Consider the following 22,010-nt stretch of genomic DNA (forward strand, 5'->3'; position numbering starts at 1 on the left):
CAGGGAATGATCCCAATCTTTTGATACCCGTTGAGACCTGATTTATGACCCAGGATGTGATCTATTCTGGATAATGTTCCATGTGCACTAGAGAAGAATGTGTATTCTGTTGCTTTGGGATGAAATGTTCTGAATAGATCTGTGATGTCCATCTGGTCCAGTGTGTCATTGAAGGCTTTTATTTCCTTGTTGATCTTTTGCTTGGATGATCTGTCCATTTCAGTGAGGGGGTGTTAAAGTCCCCTACTATTATTGTATTATTATTGATGTGTTTCTTTGATTTTGTTATTAATTGGTTGATATAGTTGGCTGCTCCCACGTTAGGGGCATAGATATTTAAAATTGTTAGATCTTCTTGTTGGACAGACCCTTTGAGGAGGATATAGTGTCCTTCCTCATCTCTTATTATAGTCTTTGGCTTAAAGTCTAATTGATCTGATATAAGGATTGCCACCCCAGGTTTCTTCTGATGCCCATTAGTATGGTAAATTGTTTTCCACCCCCTCACTTTAAATTTGGAGGTGTCTTTGGGTCTAAGATGAGTTTTTTGTAGGCAACATATAGATGGGTTTTGTTTTTTTATCCATTCTGATAACCCTGTGTCTTTTGATGGGGCATTTAGCCCATTAACATTCAGGGTAACTATTGAGAGATATGAATTTAGTGCCATTCTATTGCCTGTAAGGTGACTGTTACTGTATATTGTCTCTGTTCCTTTCTGATCTACTACTTTTAGGGTCTCTCTTTGCTTAGAGGACCCCTTTCAATATTTCCTGTAGAGCTGGTTTGGTGTTTGTAAATTCTTTCAGTTTTTGTTTGTCCTGGAAGCTTTTTATCTCTCTTTCTATTTTCAATGATAGCCTAGCTGGATATAGTATTCTTGGCTGCATGTTTTTCTCATTTAGTGCTCTGAATATATCATGCCAGCTCTTTCTGGCCTGCCAGGTCTCTGTGGATAAGTCTGCTGCCAATCTAATATTTTTACCATTGTATGTTACAGACTTTTTTTCCTGGGCTGCTTTCAGGATTTTCTCTTTGTCACTAAGACTTGTAAATTTTACTATTAGGTGACTGGGTGTGGACCTATTCTTGTTGATTTTGAGGGGGGTTCTCTGAACCTCCTGGATTTTGATGCTTGTTCCTTTTGCCATATTAGGGAAATTCTCTCCAATAATTCTCTCCAATAGACCTTCTGCTCCCCTCTCTGTTTCTTCTTCTTCTGGAATCCCAGTTATGCTATGTGGTTTCATCTTATCGTGTCACTTATCTCTCGAATTCTCCCCTCGTGGTCCAGTAGCTGTTTGTCCCTCTTTTGCTCAGCTTCTTTATTCTCTGTCATTTGGTCTTCTATATCCCTAATTCTTTCTTCTGCCTCATTGATCCTAGCAGTGAGAGCCTCCATTTTTGATTGCACCTCATTAATAGCTTTTTTGATTTCAACTTGGTTAGATTTTAGTTCTTTTATTTCTCCAGAAAGGTTTTTATATCTCCAGAGAGGGTTTCTCTAATATCTTCCATGCCTTTTTCGAGCCCGGCTAGAACGTTAAGAATCGTCATCTGAACTCTAGATCTGACATATTACCAATGTCTGTATTGATTAGTTCCCTAGCCTTCCGTACTGCCTCTTGTTCTTTTTTTTGTGGTGAATTTTTCTGCCTTGTCTGTCCAGATAAGAGTATATGAAGGAGCAAGTAAAATACTAAAAGGGTGGCAAAGACCCCAGAAAATGTGCTTTAACCAAATCAGAAGAGACCCCAAATTGTGGGGGGGAGAAAGGGGATAAAAAGAGGTTCAGAAAAAAAAAATTTGAAAAAAGAAAACAAATAAGGAAAAAATATAAAAAAGAAAAAAAGACATGTTAGATAAACTCATTAAAAACGTTAAAAAAGGGTAAAAGTTAAAAAAAATTAGCAGAAGAAGAAATAGATAATTGAAAAAAAAAATAAATTAACCGCAAGACTCATGAATCATGGGGAGAAAGTCAAGAGTTCCGTGCTTTGCTTTCTCCTCCTCTGGAATTCCGTGGCTCTCCTTGGTAGTTGAATTTGGTCCTGGCTGGATTTCTTGTTGATCTTCTGGGGGAGGGGCTTGTTGTAGTAATTCTCAAGTGTCTTTGCCTGAGGCGAAATTGCACCGCCCTTGCCAGGGGCCAGGCTAAGTAATCCGCTTGGGTGCGCTTTTGGGAGCTTTTTTTCCCCTGAATGCTTTCCGTAGAGTTCCAGAGGATGGGAATGAAAATGGTGGCCTCCCAGTCTCCGGCCCGGAGGAGCCGAGAGCCCAGGGCCCCACTCCTCAGTGCGCCCCCAGAGAACAGCGCCCAATCACTCCCGTATCCCCGGCCTCTGGCTGTGCTCCGAGCTCACCCAGCCCATGACCGGTTCAAGGTAACCCCGAGCTGAGAGCTCACTCCTCGGCTCTGTCTCTGTAGCCGGCTTCCCCATTCTAATACCTGCAAGCTCTGTGACACTCTGACACCCCCACTCCTTCTGTGACCCTGCGGGGTCTGGGGCCATGCTGATCCTGTGTGGGCTTCACCGTGGTTTAGCCTCTGGAGCAATGTCCCTCAGTGGAACAGACTTTTAAAAGTCCCAATTTTGTGCTCCATTGCTCCGCCGCTTGCCATTAGCCGGCCCCTCCCCCCGCAGTCTGTCTTCCCGTCGGTTTGGATTCACTTCTCCGCCAGTCCTACCTTTCAGAAAGTGGTTGATTTTATTTCTAGAATTTCTGTTCTTCTTCTCTTCGATCTCCTGTTAGATTTGTAGGTGTTTGCAATGTTTAGTTAAGCTATCTAGCTGATATCCTGCTACCTGTTGTAATCTCAGCCTGCTACTTCTCTGCCATCTTGCTATGTGGGAGTTTTTATTTGTGTCTAAGATTTTTAAATTTGCAGAAGCTAAAGCTCAAAAACAGAAACTGAAATGTTAATCATGACAAACCAACATAGGTATGTCCCCCCACCCCACCGAAATTCTCGAGTAAATTGAGATCACAAGAACATAATCCATTTTTTTTTTTCCTTTTGGAACTGAATGTTCACCCATCCATCCATCCATCCATCCATCTATTTGTTCATTTCTGGTATGATTATGTTTACTAAGGTGAATAAAGAAAAAAATTCAGTCTACATTTTTTGAAATTATTTTTGTTTCATTTCATAGTTAATACTGAAAATAATGTTGTTGTATAGTGGAAAAAATGTTTTCTGTGTATCAAATATGCTAGGGATGTCACTGGTTGGAAATGTATGAATTGCTCTTGAATGCATGGCAGACATCTCCAAATTGTTATTGCAAATGAAGCCCATGAGACCCTGGGAAGAGGACGCTATCAATTATGTCCATCCTGTGCTCATTAACTGACTCCCATGATAGGGAAGAAGAGTGGTGCTGGTCTATGTCTTCAACCTTCTTCCATAGCTCATGAAATTCTTAATGACCTATCCACTTAAGACATTTTGGTGAATCCTTTTCGGTTTCCTATATGATATATAGCATTTCATTCAGAGAGACTTTCTTCAAATGGATATGGTGTCTCTTAGCAGTGTATTCATTTTCATTCTCAGACCTAATGAGTTAAGGACAATTTGGTAAGGGTGTATTATCAGTGAAGAATTTGAGTTGGATACCAGTTAGCAGCTAATAATATACTTGTTAATTGTCTACACTATCCATTACTAGGAAGAAATTGCTAAAGTGAAATTTAAAAAAAAAAAAAAGATTCCTTTACTCAAGTAAAAATTGGCATACCAACCAATAGGCTTCGTATTTTCCTTTCCTTCAGGATTTAAATGTCCAGGTAAAAGTGTTCATTTGGTATTGTGGAATAAAGCAAAGGTAATAAAAGTGAATTTGTTGCATATAGTTTTTTCAAAAAACTAGGAAAATGCAGGCACATCATATCTGGTATCTGAGTTAGAATTTGGCAAGTATGGAAAGAATAAAGAGGTTTAATATAGAAATTATGGGTTCCAGGAATATAGGTAGAGCTGAGTGAGTTCTCTTGGTCATCTTGATCTCCTTCTTGTATGGAAGTGACATGGTCACATCTGTAGTAAGTGATCAAATCTGTAATGACCACAGGACTCAGACCTACTGGAGCTGTTTCTTCAATAGGAAGAGACAAGCACCACCAGGTTATCAGAATGATCTGTCCAACACCCTCCTACCTGGATACTGTTTAGGTGGTCACTGTCAAGACCTGACTCTATGATTCTTCTTTTTCAAGGTTTCATGGCTGACCAATGCCTCTCTTAAGTGACACCATCTTTCCTTTAATGTGCAGTCTTTAATCAAATGTTCACCTTGTTGATTCTAGATTTTTACCCCCAATAAAACTGTGTGGGCCATTTTGCATTGATTTTATAATTTCACCCTTGGAGGACAATCTTATAATTATTATTTCCTGACAGTTTTTTATTACATACCAACTACAGTGACCATAGGGAAGTTTGCCAGTCAGCTGAGGGTTTTATGAATCTCTCTTCAATGCACTCACTTCTGAATTTATAGACAAGCATGAAGAATTGGAAAGGGTTCAGAGGAAAGCCATGAAGATGATTAATGAACGTGAGAATGAAAATACGGAAAGACCAAAAGAGGGAGAGAAATCTGAACATGAATTTAATAATAGTATCCAGTAATTGGATACTATTGGATACTACTGGATTGTTAAACAAAAGAGACCAGGGGCGCCTGGGTGGCTCAGTGGGTTAAACTTCTGCCTTCGACTCAGGTCATGATCTCACGGTCCTGGGATCGAGCCCCGCATCAGGCTCTCTGCTCAGCAGGGAGCCTGCTTCCTCCTCTCTCTCTCTGCCTACCTCTCTGCCTACTTGTGATCTCTCTCTGTCAAATAAATAAATAAAATCTTTAAAAAAAACATGAGACCAAATTATTTTGAAACTGTAAGGGAATTAGGCTTGATGGAAAGAGCTTCCTTATGGTGGGAAATGTGAACCATGAATGGCTACCAAAAAAGGACTGAAATCTGCTCTGCAGAGTTTGAAAGATGATGTATTTTCACTTTTTATAGACTGTAGTCCTTTTTCTGAAGGCAGAGAAATGGGACACATAACATTACCATTTTTTTCCAGATCTGAGATCCATAGGTTAACTTTCTCAGGAATAGGGTAATGAATCCTTCCACAGTGAAGTGAACCAAGAACTAAGAACTTCAGGTGGTGACTCAAACTAAATTACAAAGAAATTACTTTTTTTATGCACTGGTTCTAACTTCTTTTTAGCAAAAGGACTCTTTAAGATAATGATAGACCACCACATACTTACATGGGCATGTGTCGAAGTCTCTAGGTATTCGTGGGCTCCCCACAACCTGTATAAGGAGCCCTTTAAGTGTCAAGGGATCGAAATTGAGATGTTCTTTATCCGAGGAAATTTATTCTTTTTCCTCTCCTCTCCCCTCCTCCTTCCTCCCTCCTCCCTTTCCTTCTCCCTTCTTTCCCCTTCCCCTCCCCTCCTCTCCCCTCTCCTTTCCTCTCCTTTTCTGGCTATAGTTTATTTTCCACTTGGTGCAAGGCACAGAGTTACAGGATGTCGGGAAGGCTGTGTGTGGCTTGGCTAGTAAAGAGTGGGGTTCTGTCAATTTCCTTTTTGGTATTTTGCTATTTTGAATAAAAAAAAAAAACCCAACTTTTCTGCTTGGAGCTGCCTGCCTGGTCTGAAGGGTGGGAAAGGGAAGAGGGGGTGCAGGCTCTCCTGAGCCTAGTGTCTCCTAAAGCCCAGTGGTAGTCACTCAGGTCCAGGGCCCAGTGTGGGCTTTGCCAGGCTGGCTCCCAGGTTGCTTCCTTGTGACTTCCAAAGCCATGTTACAAGTGATCATGCCTCTAGAGGCCTGGGGAGATTCTGAATGTCCTGGGGACTCCAACACTGTAGCTGTGAATGGAAGAGTAGACTTGCCCTAACTGAAGATTGCCCATCAGTGACCTGGGTTGGCCTGGGCAGACTGGGGTGGTGAGGGATGGCTTCCCCAGGGGATTCTGGACTTCCACAGGGGCTCTTAGTAGAAGTGGAGCCCACATTGTCTGGGTAACAGCCATAGGTGGCCACAAGTGAGCTGTGGGAGGGGATGGCTGACATTTGTTGTTTGTGGGTTGATGGAACCCTCGGCAGTGACATCTTGTGGGCTTTGGTGCTCAATCATGGGTGGTGGTGACCCTGACGCTAGACCATGGAGCCCATTTGCAGAAGAGACCACAGAAGGCCACTCCATAACTGAGGCGTGGGCAGGGTCTAGAGGACATTTAATCTTTTTTTTTTTAAGATTTTATTTATTTATTTGACAGAGAGAGCTCATAAGTAGGCAGAGAGGCAGGCAGAGAGAGAGGGGGAAACAGGCTCCCTGCTGAGCAGAGAGCCCCATGTGGGGCTTGATCCCAGGACCCTGAGATCATGACCAGAGCCAAAGGCAGAGGCTTAACCCACTGAGCCACCCAGGCGCCCCAAAGACATTTATTCTCATCTCAGATATGGCCAGTCCCATTTTAATGGAAAATTTCTTCTGGAATATTCTTGGTATCATGAGTTACCTTTACACCACAGGAAATGTCTAACTTGCATACCTCTTTTCTTTCTCATCTTCTTCTATTTTGTTCCCCTTCCTGTTCTTTTCCCTTCTTTTGAGTGTCATACATCCTTCCCTGGTCTTCTCCTTTGTTCTAAGGAGACAGGACATAAGGTAACAAAAAGATTGCCTATCAAAGACCAGAATCTGATTTAAATTACATGTTAAACAAAGATCAGTTAAGTCCAGTTGCATGAGTTGGTCAAAGTCCTTCGTGTCACTCATACTTTATAGTTACCTGTGAAGGAAGAACGGTTCCTAAGCTCGGACTGTAGAATCAGGAAATGACTTTTATGCTTCTGGAATTCTTCACTTAGGAAAATCTGGGAAGGGGGGCCTGGCTGGCTCAGTGGGTGAAGCATGCAACTCTTGATCTGGGTGGGGTTGTAGGTTCTAGACCCACCTTGGGCATAGAGATTAGTTAAAAATAAAATCTTAAAAAAAGAGAGAGAGAGAAAGTGAGAAATCTGGCAAGTCTTTTTTGGTTGGGGACTGAGGCACTTAGGGAAAGCAAATTTCTCAAACCTCTCCACATAATTGGAATCAAGTTCCCTTCAAAAAGGTTTACATGAAAAGTCAAGGGGAGCTTAGGGTAAGACTCGCACTTTATCCCTAACATTTTTTTTTCCTGCCCTTTCTGACGAATGAAATTATGTGACAAATCATTTTGCCTCATTACGTTACTTTGCAGAATTTCCATTTCTGTGCATCCTTTTCTCCTTTGCTGGTTTCTCTTTGAGGAGCTGTTATGGAAGCCTCCTACAGAGCAAGGACAACACAGTCATTTAATACTTAATCAAGTGTTTATTCATGGAACCTACTCCTCCCCCCCCCCCCCCATTTCATAGCATTCTATTGCTTGTAGGCCAAAGATGTCCTCACTGGGATTCAGTTTGAGGAAAACCTTGCCATAAAATAAACTCTCTGGAAATCTCAGTATCTATATATGAGATCTAGAAGAGGAAATAACACCAGGAGACATATTTGGAAGGTTTTCTCCTACTTTTAACTTAAAAACATCACCAGAAAGAAGTCAAAAATTTAAATTTTAATTTGAAGTATTGACCAAATTTCTGTTTAAGCATGAGAAACAAAGAAAAAATAAGCTATACTTTTCTTTTAAGCAATGAGCTTGATTTACAAAGGAATCTTTTGCTGAATAGGTACTCGAATAATTTTAATCTAAAGATGGCAGAATCAAGATCTTACAGGATCCAACAGTACATTAAAAAGATTATCTACCCTCACAAAACAAACTGGGGGTTGCTGGGGGGAGGTGGGATTGGGAGAGGGGGAGGGGGCTATGGACATTGGGGAGGGTATGTGCTATCGTGAGTGCTGTGAAGTGTGTAAACCTGGCGATTCACAGACATGTACCCCTGGGGATAAAAATACATTATATGTTTATTAAAAAAAAATTTGGAAGGGGAGGTGAACCATAAGAGACTATGGACTCTGAAAAACAACCTGAGGGTTTTGAAGGGTCCTGGGTGGGAGGTTGGGGGAACGGGTGGTGGGTAATAGGGAGGGCACGTTTTGCATGGAGCACTGGGTTTGTGCAAAAACAATGAATACTGTTACGCTGAAAAATAAATAAAATGGGAAAAAAAAAAAAGATTATCTACCATGACCAGGTGGGATTCATCCCTGGGTTACAAGGATGGTTCAACATTTGCAAATCAATCAGTGTGATAGAACAAATCAATAAGAGAAGAGAGAAGAACCACATGGTCCTCTCAATTGATGCAGAAAAAGCATTTGACAAAATCCAGCATCTGTTCCTGATTAAAATGCTTCAAAGTACAGGGATAGAGGGAACATTCCTGAACTTCATAAAATCTATCTATGAAAGACCCACAGCAAATATCATCCTCACTGGGAAAAAGCTTGCAGCCTTCCCGTTGAGATCAGGAACACGACAAGGATGCCCACTCTCACCACTCTTGTTCAGCATAGTATTAGAAGTCCTAGCAACAGCAATCAGACAACAAAGAGGAATAAAAGGTATCCAAATTGGCAATGAAGAAGTCAAACTCTCTCTCTTCGCAGATGACATGATTCTTTATATGGAAAACCCCAAAGACTCCACCCCCAAACTACTAGAACTCATACAGCAATTCAGTAATGTGGCAGGATACAAAGTGAATGTGCAGAAATCAGTAGCTTTCTTATACACTAACAATGAAAATACAGAAGGGGAAATTAGAGAATCAATTCCGTTTACTATAGCACCAAGAATCATAAGATACCTGGGAATAAACCTAACCAAAGAGGAAAGATCTGTACTCGAAAAACTACAGAACACTCATGAAAGAAATTGAAGAAGATACAAAAAGATGGAAGACCATTCTATGCTCTTGGATCGGAAGAATAAACATTGTTAAAATGTCTATACTGCCTACAGAGGTTTCCCCCCAAGATTTTAGATTCTCGAAAGTCCTCATGACACCTTATAGTTAAAATGAGGAATTATGATTCTAGACAGACCCTCTTAAAAGCAGCTAGGAGAAAGAAGCTCCTTACATACGGAGGAAAGCCCATTAGAATAACGTCAGACCTGTCCACAGAGACCTGGCAAACCAGGAAGGGCTGGCAAAATATATTCAGAGTACTAAATGAGAAGAACATGCAGCCAAGAATACTCTATCCAGCAAGACTGACGTTCAAAATGGATGGAGAGATAAAGAGTTTCCAAGACCGGCAATGCTTAAAAGACTATGCAACCACTAAGCTGACACTGCAGGAAATATTAAGGGGCGTCCTATAAAAGAGAAAAAATCCCAAGAATATCATTGAACAGAAATATAGAAACAATCTACAGACAGAAAGACTTCAAAGGTAACACGATGTCAATCAAACCGTATCTATCAATAATCACTCTCAATGTGAATGGCCTAAATGTGCCCATAAAATGACACAGGGTTGCAGATTGGATAAAACGACAGGACCCATCCATATGTTGTCTACAAGAGACCCATTTTGAATCTAAGGATACACCCAGATTGAAAGTGAAGGGATGGAGAAGCATCTTTCATGCCAGTGGGCCTCAAAAGAAGGCCGGGGTAGCGATTCTCATATCAGATAAATTGGATTTTAAACTAAAGACTATAGTCAGAGATACACAAGGACACTACAAATTCTTAAAGGGACTATCCACCAAGATGATCTAACAATTGTAAATATCTACGCCCCCAATATGGGAGCACCCAATTACATAAGAAAACTATTAATCAAGATAAAGAGTCATATTGATATGAATACATTAATAGTAGGAGATCTTAATACGCCTCTCTCAGTAACAGACAGATCATCGAAGCAGAAAATTAATAAAGAAATAAGAGCATTGAATGAAACATTGGACCAGATGGACCTCATCGACATATACAGAACATTCCACCCTAAAACAACAGAATACTCATTCTTCTCAAGTGCACATGGAACTTTCTCCACAATAGACTACATACTGGGTCACAAAGCAGGACTCAACCGAAACCAAAAGACTGACATTATTCCCTGCATATTCTCAGATCATAATGCTTTTGAAACTGGAGCTCAATCACAAGGAGAAGTTCAGAAGGAACTCAAACACCTGGAAGCTAAAGACCACCTTGCTTAAGAATGCTTGGATCAACCAGGAGATCAAAGATGAACTTAAACAATTCATGGAAACCAATGAGAATGAAGACACTTCTGTCCAAAACCTATCGGATACAGCAAAGGCGATTCTAAGGGGGAAATACATAGCCATCCAAGCCTCCCTCAAAAACATTGAAAAATCCAGAATACACCAGCTGTCTCTACACCTTAAAGAACTAGAGAATCAACAACAAATCAAACCAACTCCACATATAAGAAGGGAAATAATCAAGATTAGAGCAGAGATCAATGAGGTAGAAACCAGAGATACAGTAGAATGTGTCAATGAAACTAGAAGCTGGTTTTTTGAAAGAATTAATAAGATCAATAAACCATTCACCACACTAATCCAAAAGAAAAGAGAGAAAGCCCAAATTAATAAAATTATGAATATAAAGAGAGAGTTCACAACTAACACCAAGGAAATAGAAACAATCATCAGAAATTATTACCAACAGTTATTATGCCAATAAGCCAGGCAACCTAGATGAAATGGATGCATTCTTGGAAAACTATAAACTCCCAAAATTGAACCAGGAAGAAATTGACAACCTGAATAGACCGATATCTAGTAACAAGATTGAAGCAGTGATCAAAAACCTCCCCTCAAACAAGAGCCCAGGACCTGACGGATTCCCTGGGGAATTCTTCCAAACTTTCAAAGAAGAAATAACACCAATTCTCCTGAAGCTGTTCCAAAAAATTAAAGCAGAAGGAAAACTTCCAGACTCTTTTTATGAAGCCAGCATTACCCTGATCCCCAAACCAGGCAAAGACCCTACCAAGAAGGAGAATTTCAGACCAAAATCACTGATGAATATGGATGCTAAGATAATCAACAAGATCGTGGCAAACAGGATCCAGCAGCACATTAAAAAGATTATCCACCATGACCAGGTGGGATTCATCCCTGGGTTGCAAGGATGGTTTGACATTCGCAAGTCAATCAATGTGATAGAACAAATCAATAAGAGAAGAGAGAAGAACCACATGGCCCTCTCAATTGATGCAGAAAAAGCATTTGACAAAATCCAGCATCTGTTCCTGATTAAAACGCTTCAAAGTACAGGGATAGAGGGAACATTCCTGAACTTCATAAAATCTATCTATGAAAGACCCACAGCAAATATCATCCTCACTGGGAAAAAGCTTGCAGCCTTCCCGTTGAGATCAGGAACACGACAAGGATGCCCAATCTCACCACTCTTGTTCAGCATAATATTAGAAGTCCTAGCAACGGCAATCAGACAACAAAGAGGAATAAAAGGTATCCAAATTGGCAATGAAGAAGTCATTCTTTATTCTCTCTTCGCCGATGACATGATTCTTTATATGGAAAACCCCAAAGACTCCACCCCCAAACTACTAGAACTCATACAGTAATTCAGTAACGTGGCAGGATACAAAGTGAATGTACAGAAATCAGTGGCTTTCTTATATACTAACAATAAAAACACAGAAAGGGAAATTAGAGAATCAATTCCATTTACTATAGCACCAAGAACCATAAGATACCTGGGAATAAACCTAACCAAAGAGGTAAAGGACCTGTACTCGAGGAACTACAAAACACTCGTGAAAGAAATTGAAGAAGACACAAAAAGATGGAAGACTGTTCCATGCTCTTGAATTGGAAGAATAAACATTGTTAAAATGTCTATACTGCCTAGAGCAATCTATACTTTTAATGCCATTCTGAACTAAATTCCACCGGTGTTTTTCAAAGAGCTGGAGCTAATAATCCTAAAATTTGTATGGAATCAGAAGAGACCCCGAATTGCTAAGGAAATGTTGAAAAACAAAAACAAAACTGGCGGCATCATGTTACCGGATTTCAAGCTTTACCACAAAGCTGTGATCACCAAGCCAGCATGGTACTGGCATAAAAACAGACACATAGACCAGTGGAACAGAATAGAGAGCCCAGATATGGACCCTCAACTCTATGGTCAAATAATCTTCGACAAAGCAGGAAAAAATGTACAGTGGAAAAAAGACAGTATCTTCAATAAATGGTGCTGGGAAAACTGGACAGCTATATGTAGAAGAATGAAACTCGAACATTCTCTTACACCATACACAATAATAAACTCAAAATGAACAAAAGACCTCAACGTGAGACAGGAATCCATCAGAATCCTAGAGGAGAACATAGGCAGTAACCTCTTCGATATCAGCCACAGCAACTTCTTTCAAGATATGTCTCCAAAGGCCAAGGAAACAAAAGTGAAAATGAACTTGGGACTTCATCAAGATCAAAAGCTTCTGCTCAGCAAAGGAAACAGTCAACAAAACAAAGAGGCAACCCACGGAATGGGAGAAGATATTTGCAAATGACAGTACAGACAAAAGGTTGATATCCAGGATCTATAAAGAACTTCTCAAACTCAACACACACAAAACAGATAATCATATCAACAAATGGGCAGAAGATATGAACAGACACTTCTCCAATGAAGACATACAAATGGCTATCAGACACATGAACAAATGTTCATCATCACTAGCCATCAGGGAGATTCAAATTAAAACCACATTGAGATACCACCTCATACCAGTTAGAATGGCCAAAATTAGCAAGACAGGAAACAGCATGTGTTGGAGAGGTTGTGGAGAAAGGGGAACCTTCTTACACTGTAGTTGGGAATGCAAGTTGGTGCAGCCACTTTGGAGAACAGTGTGGAGATTCCTTAAGAAATTAAAAATAGAGCTTCCCTAAGACCCTGCAATTGCACTACTGGGTATTTACCCCACAGATACAGATGTAGTGAAAAGAAGAGCCATCTGTACCCCAATGTTTATAGCAGCAATGGCCATGGTCGCCAAACTGTGGAAAGACCAAGATGCCCATCAACGGACAAATGGATAAGGAAGATGTTGTCCATATACACGATGGAGTATTATGCCTCCATCAGAAAGGATGAATACCCAACTTTTGTAGCAACATGGACGGGACTAGAAGAGATTATGCTGAGTGAAATAAGTCGAGCAGAGAGACTCAAGTATCATATGGTTTCACTTATTTGTGGAGCATAACAAATAACATAGAGGCCATGGGAATGGTGAGGAGTAGGGAGTTGAGGGAAATTGGAAGGGGAAGTGAACCATGAGAGACTATGGACTCTGAAAACAATCTGAGGGTCTTGAAGGGGCAGGGGGTGGGAGCTTAGGGGGACCAGGTGGTGGGTATTAGGGAAGACACGTATTGCATGGAGCACTGGGTGTGGTGCAAAAACAATGAATACTGTTACACTGAAAAGAAAAAAAAAAGATGGTGGAGTCAAGGGGATGGCATCTCTTATTGCCAAATACTGCACATTGAGAGGCTGTACTACATTTTTTATTATTTTATTCTTTAGTTGAGTTATAATTAATTATAAATTAATTCCATTGAGTTATATAACATTATATTAGTATCAGGTATATAGCATAATGAATGACTGGGTATTTGTATACATTGTAAAATGATTGCCACAATAAGAGTAGTTAACATTCATCACATATAATCATATTACAATTTTAAGGTTAAGCATCAGGTCAATTAGGGCCTAACCTATTTCGGTTGTTAAGTATTTTCCATATCACCCCATGTTACGGACAGCATGAATTCCATAGCTCATTATATTCCCCTTCTATGTTGGGTAACAGGGGAATCCAGAATTTACTATGCAGTTTCCCTTATCCCTATGCAGAAACTTGAGGCATGCATTTTTTGAACTAACACTCCTGGACTTTTCTTCTTCTTTTCACTTTGCTCTGATTTCTCTATCTTTAAAAAAGAATCTCATCGTGATACTTATAAGTCCATAAATGACCTGAGATCTATTTTGTACTAAGGTAGGGCATTAAATAAATAACACAGATAATTTTATGATTATATAATCTTAAAACTTAAAATTCAAGAGGAAATCCTACCTTTGAAAAAATAAGTTACTTTCCAATGAGTGAGTTGACACGTTCTATTTCAGAAAATGTTTGTGATTCAAAGTAAATTGGACCAACCCAAAGTTTCTGCATAGCTCCCCACAATTAAGCCCATAGCAATGACAGACTCTTGAATAAAAAATATTTTTCTAAGTCCAGATTTATGTCCTACCAACAGGTATGTTTGGCAGAATATCATCTATAACAGAATTTGTAACAAAATCCCATGTTTTCCCATTTATGATTTTAGGTCTGAAGGATCTATAAAATATGGAAACCATATAGTGGATCTTAAATATTTTTGCATGGATCTTGGTCATGGAAGAATTCTTTTTGGTAACACTTAAGTTTCTCTGTTGCCATTTCTGGTAGACTCTCCAGTTTCTAGAGCTGCTGCTGTTTTTGTGAAAAGGCTTGATGGTCCCCTGGAGAACACAGACTGGAGTGGTTGAATAGAGAGGCTGTTTACACAACTGTGGGTGCAGGCTGTGGTAGAGGGCACACCACAGTTTAGGAATGAGTTCGCTTATTTGTTGTAAAAGAATAATTTGGGAGGAGAGGGCACTTTTACTGAACAAGGTATGCAGGAGTTCTTCCAACCATAGCACTTTTTTTTCTGTTGCCAACACTTGCTGCTTATTTATGTATTTTTTTTAAGCTTAAACAATTTTCAACTTTGAATTTCTCCTCATAACCTGGGAAACAAGGAAATGACACTTTTTACAGTCACTTGACTTTGTTTTGGCAGATCTCATAGTATCCCTGAATGTGACAAAAGGGAGGAAGTGTGAAGAGCTGAAGGGAATCACCCAAGAGGTTGAAAATGAGCAAAGAAACTTGAGTTTCTTTTATTCATTCTTGCCGGTGGGTGATGGGAGAACTTTTACTTCTTGAGAATCTAGCATTTTAAGGGACTCTTTAGATTATGGTTAAGGCAATTATAAGTTTAGAGCTTGGTTAAACTTTAAAAGTAAGCCTTCTGCTAAATGACATATCTTTCCCAGTTTCTGAAATCTCTTGGTAGAATCTAAGAAATACTTTTTCCCATTATGTTCTGTCTTTTCCTTTAAAGAATATATTAAATGAACTGAAGTTCTGGAATTTGTAAGGTGCCAAATAAGATCACAAAGAGAGATCACCTAAGGTTCCATCCAGATAAGAAAAATGAATAACCGTGTCCTGCCTTTTTCCTGATAGATGCTGAACGTCTACATTTACTCTTGTTATGTGCTGGTCATAAGACATCAGAATTAATTTCCAATAAGTAAACATGTCTTAATCTGCAAATAGGACAACAATGCCATTAAATCTAGTTAAATAAAGTATTGTGTGAAAAGAGGAATTCCCTCATTTTTTTCCCCCTAATACTTCGATGGTTTCATGTATTATGTTAAGGTTCCTGATCTACGTGTAGTTTACTGTTATATATGGAGTGAGGTATGGATCTAATTTTATCTTTTGCTAAATGACTACTGTTTATTAAAAAGCCAATCTTTAAAAAAATAAAGTAAAATAAAAACTCAATCTTTGCCCCACTAATTCAAGATACACCTTTATCATACACTAAATTTTCACATGTCTTTGGATCTGTTTCTGTTCTTTTTCTCTGGTCTATTGTCTATTCATGTACTTGTACTACAATGTTTAAATCATAGAAGCTTTACCATAGCATGTGCTTTAGGTAGAGCTAGTTCCACCTCACAGTGTTTTCAGTGCTTTCCGGATTACATGTTTGTTTTCACATGAACTTTAGGATCAACTTGCCTAACTTCTTAAACAAGCTTGTTGGTATTTTATTGGGATTTTTGTAAATTTTTCAGTTAACTTGGGAAGAGCTAACATCTTTATAATGCTGAATCATTCTATTCAAGAACAGGGGAGGTCGCGTTTGTTCTACTTTGCTGTCTATCAGAAGAATGCCACTAAAATTTTAATCCGAAGAAGAGGTTAAAAATTTAATTTTTAATCCAAAGAAGAGGTTAAAAAAAGATTCAGAGCCCAAGGAGTCACTAGGCACCACTATCAAACATGGTGTGATGGTGATTGCTTCTTCTCATTATCTATTCACTAATATGTAGTGAGCATTTACCTACCAGATGGTAGACTTTATGCTAGGTCCTCTGGATACAAGAGTAAAGCAGCTGGTCCCCGCCCAGGAGGTACTCACAGTCTAGTGGGAGATGCAGGTTATTGAACTGATGGTAGCAATTACTCTTCCTTTCTGAAGGTAGCCCCCTTCTTTCACTGAGGAGGAGAACTAGATTCAGCGACCACAAGACATCAAAGAGGATGTTGAAATTGGTTGTATGAAACCTAGCTGGAAATTTGTTTCTCAGTTTCATTTATACATTCATTAACTTTCTCCTACAACTGCATCTTAGACGATAATTTAAAAGTCTCATTGTAACGTGTTGAAGCCCTTCTTGTTCATGCATGTGTATCTAGTGAGATATCAAGTGGAATGTTGAAATTAGTTCACTCCAGCAGCAGCTGGTACACAGCAAGCTTCTCTCCTCAAATCACTTTATTTTCCCATGGTCATTAATAATTTGCCTAAAAAGGAAGCAAATCCTTAAAGACTTTTATTGCTCTGCCCCAAATCTTCTACCAGTGCTTGCAATTTCACATTTGGCTAGCACTTTTGGGGGGTAATGGCAACATTGGGTATCATGTTTATATGCTTTTGACAAAATAGTTTCTCCCTCAGCTGAGCTAATAGTCACTTAGAAACTTTCTTACTGTGACTCCTTCAAGATTAATTCAATCTTATTTTAACCCTGTGGAGAATCAAGCAGAATCTTGAGTCAAGTGTGATCCTGTGGGACATTAATTAACCCTTTCAGGATTGTCAGCATTCCTGGAAAAGAGACAATTTACTTTCTAAGCTGTTTCTGGCCAAACATCTAGTATAAAATTCTCAGTCACGTTCTCTTGTTAGGAAAAAATTCTAGGTTTCAAAATGGAAATAAGATAACAATAACATGTGGCTGCATTCTTCTAACTGCAGAATTAGAGGTAGGAATTGCTGATACTCGGGAAAAAGGATGGGGTGGGAAGGGGAAGTAATCGTAGGCTTTTCCATTTTTTCTCAGCTCAGCTTGGTCACTATAGCTTTTTTAAAATTATTTTATTTATTTATTTGAGGGGGGCAAAGGGGGAGGGAGAAACAGGCTCCCCATTGAGCAGGGAGCCCCATGAGGGGCTCAACACAGGACCCCAATCCCTGGACCCCACGATCTTGACCTGAGTCAAAAGCAGATGCTCTGCTAACCGAGCTACGCATGCACCCCTCACTCTAGCTTTTCAAAAAGTGAAGACTGTTTCTTCAGGGAAAACTAAGAGTCCAAGAGGAAAAGGGATGGCAGATAGTCTGAGAAGCCTTTCAGAAGGAGAAGCAGGCAGCTATTTCTCAAACATAAGCTGAAAGAAACCTTACGGGGAATTTGCTCAGGTAACTCCTATAATTTTATAGTGGGTTCTGTTTTCTTTTTCTTATTAATTTTATCCTTCCTGTTTTCTGTACAGCATTGTAGTCATGCAGCTAAATCCATTCATTCTCCGTCCTCCATACCTACCCCCACCAGGAAGTCTCCGACCTTTTTCTCTACCTTCGCTTGCTCTATTTGCATTTGCTCTATCATTCTAGACTGTGCTGTGGGAGAATAATATGGTTTATAACCATCCTCAACGACCTTCACAGCTGTTCTTTTTTATTCTTATCCCCACTTGCCCCAGAATATGTTACATGCAGAGATCACCTAAAATCACTGGTCAAACCAACTAATATCACAAGTTTTCCTGCAGTCTTTCTTCCATCAAACAAGAGCATTCCAAAAAAATAGGCAACACTTACATAATGACACAATTTATGATCAGAAAATTTCAAAAACGTAGGAAAGTGAGGCTACTGTGCCAAAGATTCATTAAATACTGGCTGACAAGCTGAGAAATGTGAAATATGGAATGAAATAGGAATTTTCCCATTTAGTCTTCTTATAATTATATAAGATTAAAACATCTTTGATCTTTCTTCCTTTCTTGTCCTGTTTATTCAGAGTGTTTGACAAGGTGCCAGCAGGAGAGGCAGGCAGGCTGAGGTAGCTTGCCAGTAGTAACTGCTCCCTCTTTCACTCCTGCCAGTGTGGACAAAACAACCCCCTGCCCTGCCCTGCCCTGCCCCATATGAATCTTCTCATAAGAACAGGAATTTCTCACCATCATTTAGGAGCCTCTTGGCTGACCCAGAGATAGTGGTTAAGCCTCATCCAATGCAACCACATCCATCAATCCATTTCATAGATGAACTTCTGCTCCTTGGACTCCTTCATCTCTCCACACCTGGTCACTTCCATTTCATGCCGTGTTAAGATTTGGCAGAATTAAGTTATTAAAAGGAGCACTTCCAGATTTCCTTGTTATATCACTGTTCCTTTCCCTTCAGTGGTTTCAGTTTTGTATTTTGAAATGTCATGCCGAGAAAACAGAGGGATTATTTATAAACTGATTAAATGAAATGTTAATGTTTAATATTTTTTCTATGCCCCCTCCTGCAACTTCCACTTCCCCCAGAGATTCAGAGTTTGGGTTTACATGTTTGAACTAAAAATAGAACTATGCAATAGTTCTTGGTACTTACTGGTTCATTGTCTTCCATGGATTTGGAAGTTAGTATGCCTTGAGTCTTAGAACAAGCGTACTCTGATTTAATTATTTTAATTCATGACCAACCAGGCTTCCAATTGACAGCTCTGACTACATACCTGTAGTCTGCAGAACTGGTGTGGACCAGTTCTAGCCCAGGGAGAGGTAGAAGGGAGAAAGCAGTTAGAAGACAGGAGAGGGACCCCATTGTGAAATGAACACATTGTTGCTAAGAGAAAAGAACTACTTCAAATTATTTCCTGACCCACTTTCTCTCCTACTGGGACTTCAATTACATTTGTGTGATACTATCTCACAGTTATAGATCTTCTGATTTAAAAATCTTTTTTTTTTTCCTTTTTATTTCGGTTTGGGTAATTAAAAAAAATATTTATCTATTTGAGAGAGAGGGTGTGTGAGTTGGAGAAGGGGCAAGGGGAGAGGAGAGAGAAAGAGAGAGAGAGGAAGAATCTTTTGAGCATACTCCACGCTGAGGGCAGAGCCTAACATGGGACTCAGTCTCAAGACCCTGAGATCATGACCTGAGCTGAAAGCAAAAGTCAGACCCTCAATAAATGAGCCACCCAGTCATCCCTGGTTTGGGTAATTTTTATTGACTTGTTTGAAATTCACCCATCCAATCTGCTCTTAAACACCATCCAATAAATTTTTATCTCAGATATTGCATTTTTAAGTTATAGAATTTCCAATAAATTTTTATTTCAGATATTGCATTTTTAAGTTATAGAATTTCTACTTGGTTATTTTTTGGTGTTTACATTTTTCACAGAAAATTAAGAGAAAATTCCATTTGTTTACCCTTAATACACATTTTCTTGTAATTTCTTTGACAAATTTATAATAGTTGTTTTAAAGTTCCTGGTCTACTAATTCAGTAACTAGTTTATCTCTGAGTCTGTTTCTCTGTCATCCAAACTTTATCTTCTCAGGGTTTTCTGCTTCCTCAGATTTTTGAGAGAAAGAGAGAGGGTATGAGCCTAAGTGAGAGAGTGAAGTGAGAAGAGAGATTTCCAAACATTGTGAATGAAAGAACACTGGAGCCTTTTTTTTTTTTCTTCCATTTTATTTATTTTTTCAGCGTAACAGTATTCATTCTTTTTGCACAACACCCAGTGCTCCATGGAAAACGTGCCCTCCCCATTACCCACCACCTGTTCCCCCAACCTCCCACCCCTGACCCTTCAAAACCCTCAGGTTGTTTTTCAGAGTCCATAGTCTCTTATGGTTCACCTCCCCTCCCTACTGGAGCCTTTTGATCTTGAGCTGGGAGGGGTTGACTGCATTTTCAGATATATTGGATTCACTTTTGGCCCTGAAGTCCAATCACTGTATAAATCCCCAGGACCATGTGATTGCATTTTGCTCACCAGCCCAGTCATCCAAGAAAGGACTGGCTATTTCCCCCTCACCCCACGAGGTCTTCCTATCTCTGACAGCTCACCTGGGGCCCTGAGTCCAGGTATGGAAGCTGCTGCCATTCTCTGCTTACCTATGGTGGGCTCATTTCCTTCTGGAATGTAGTTTATCAAGGCCTCTTTGCTGTCTGTGTTTTCATTAGCCTCATAGAAAAGTATTGTTTTTATTTTGTCTGGTTCTTTTCCTATAGTTACTATCAAAGCAAAGTTCTTTGCATCCTTCTTCATCCTAACTGGAAGCAGAAGTCTAAGCTGCTTCTTTAATTCAACATTTATATGTCCTAGTAAAGGACACAGGACAGTGAGGAATATCCGTAAAGTCACCAGGGAGTATCTATGGCATCAATGGCTTCTGTTACAAAGTAGGAAAAAAGGTAGAGAAGGACATTTCTTGAGAAGATATCATTGATAAGTATCTTTTCCAAATGAAATGACAGAGAGAAATATAGGGAAAGGGATGAATAAGCACGGGATCCTTAAGTGCTCCACATCATAAGATCAGAGAGCATAAAGAAACCACACTATTACAATCACAGTAGTTTAGAGCTAGTAGAAAACCTTAGGTGGTCTAAAGCCCAAATTCTTTACTTATAGGCAGCAGTGTGTTTCTGGGTTTACTCGATAGACTGAATGTTTGTTTTGCTTTTTCCAATGTGCTGGACAACTTGTGACTTCCCATCAGCATTTCTTCCCCAAACCAATAATGAAAGTCATTCTTTCCTTAGTTATTTCTCATGATCAAAAACTGCAAGAAATGTATCTTTTTCTGAGTTTTCAATTTGAAGTCTTATTTTGTAAAACGTCAAACTTCGACCTTATACCCCAGGGGAAAATTACACCATCTCTGAATAATGGAAAACAAGTTGTGGAGGTGGTGGTATCATCTTTTGACAAAAGATAGCACCTCAACTTAACTTATCTGAGGCAGGGCAGGTCTGTCTGAATGATCAAGGGCATTTTGCAATGCATATGAATCCTTCAAGATTATATAAGATATCATAGAAAAATGTGTTCGTTACGAATAGACCTCAAACCCTCTAATACTGACTCAGTCTCAGTGACAAAAAATTAATGCTTCAGGCATGTAAAAGCTAAAATTAGAACTCATAGTAGTTGAGCTATTTATCCATAGTCTATGGAGCAATGTCTTTAATGATTTTTATCAAAATATAGTCAGCTACTTTGTTTGGTTTCCAATTTGAGCTGGGGTTTGTAACCTTGCTTTCTTAGGTAGTGTTTCTCAAAAGTTCTAGGAAAAGGTGCTTAAGAGTCATCTTTGTGTTCTAACAGATCAATAGTTATTTCCTAAGGGAATTCCATAGTTCCAAACAGCTTAAATAATTCAACCAGAAATAGCAAAGGAAGAAAAGAAGGACTGTACCAATGATATAGACTCTGTTGAGTCAACACAGAATGGAAGAGAAACAGAGAACTTTGGAGGTGTGTATATCTTTAGGGAGAAAAGAGTTAAGTTTGTGGTTGATAGACCAGCATGGTCTATGATTGGTTACATCAACTGTGATATGGAAAATCATTCTTTCAGAAAATAATCTGTTTATTGAATATGGCCAGTGCATTCTTTGGAATTTATGGCACTACCACAAACCAAATATCTATGAACATTCTTCCTTAGTCTCTCACAGAAAAGATAATTTCATTATTGTAAGAACTTTTAAAAATAGAGATTAAACTCACTAACTTTAGAGTAGCTCCCAATGGCAATAATTTGGAAGAGACTTAAAAAATAATTTTGATTGCTTCCTCCTTACCATTTCCAAGGTTCTTAAGGACCCT

The sequence above is a fragment of the Meles meles genome, chromosome 5, assembly GCF_922984935.1.
Source record: "Meles meles chromosome 5, mMelMel3.1 paternal haplotype, whole genome shotgun sequence".
Lineage (NCBI taxonomy): Eukaryota > Metazoa > Chordata > Mammalia > Carnivora > Mustelidae > Meles > Meles meles.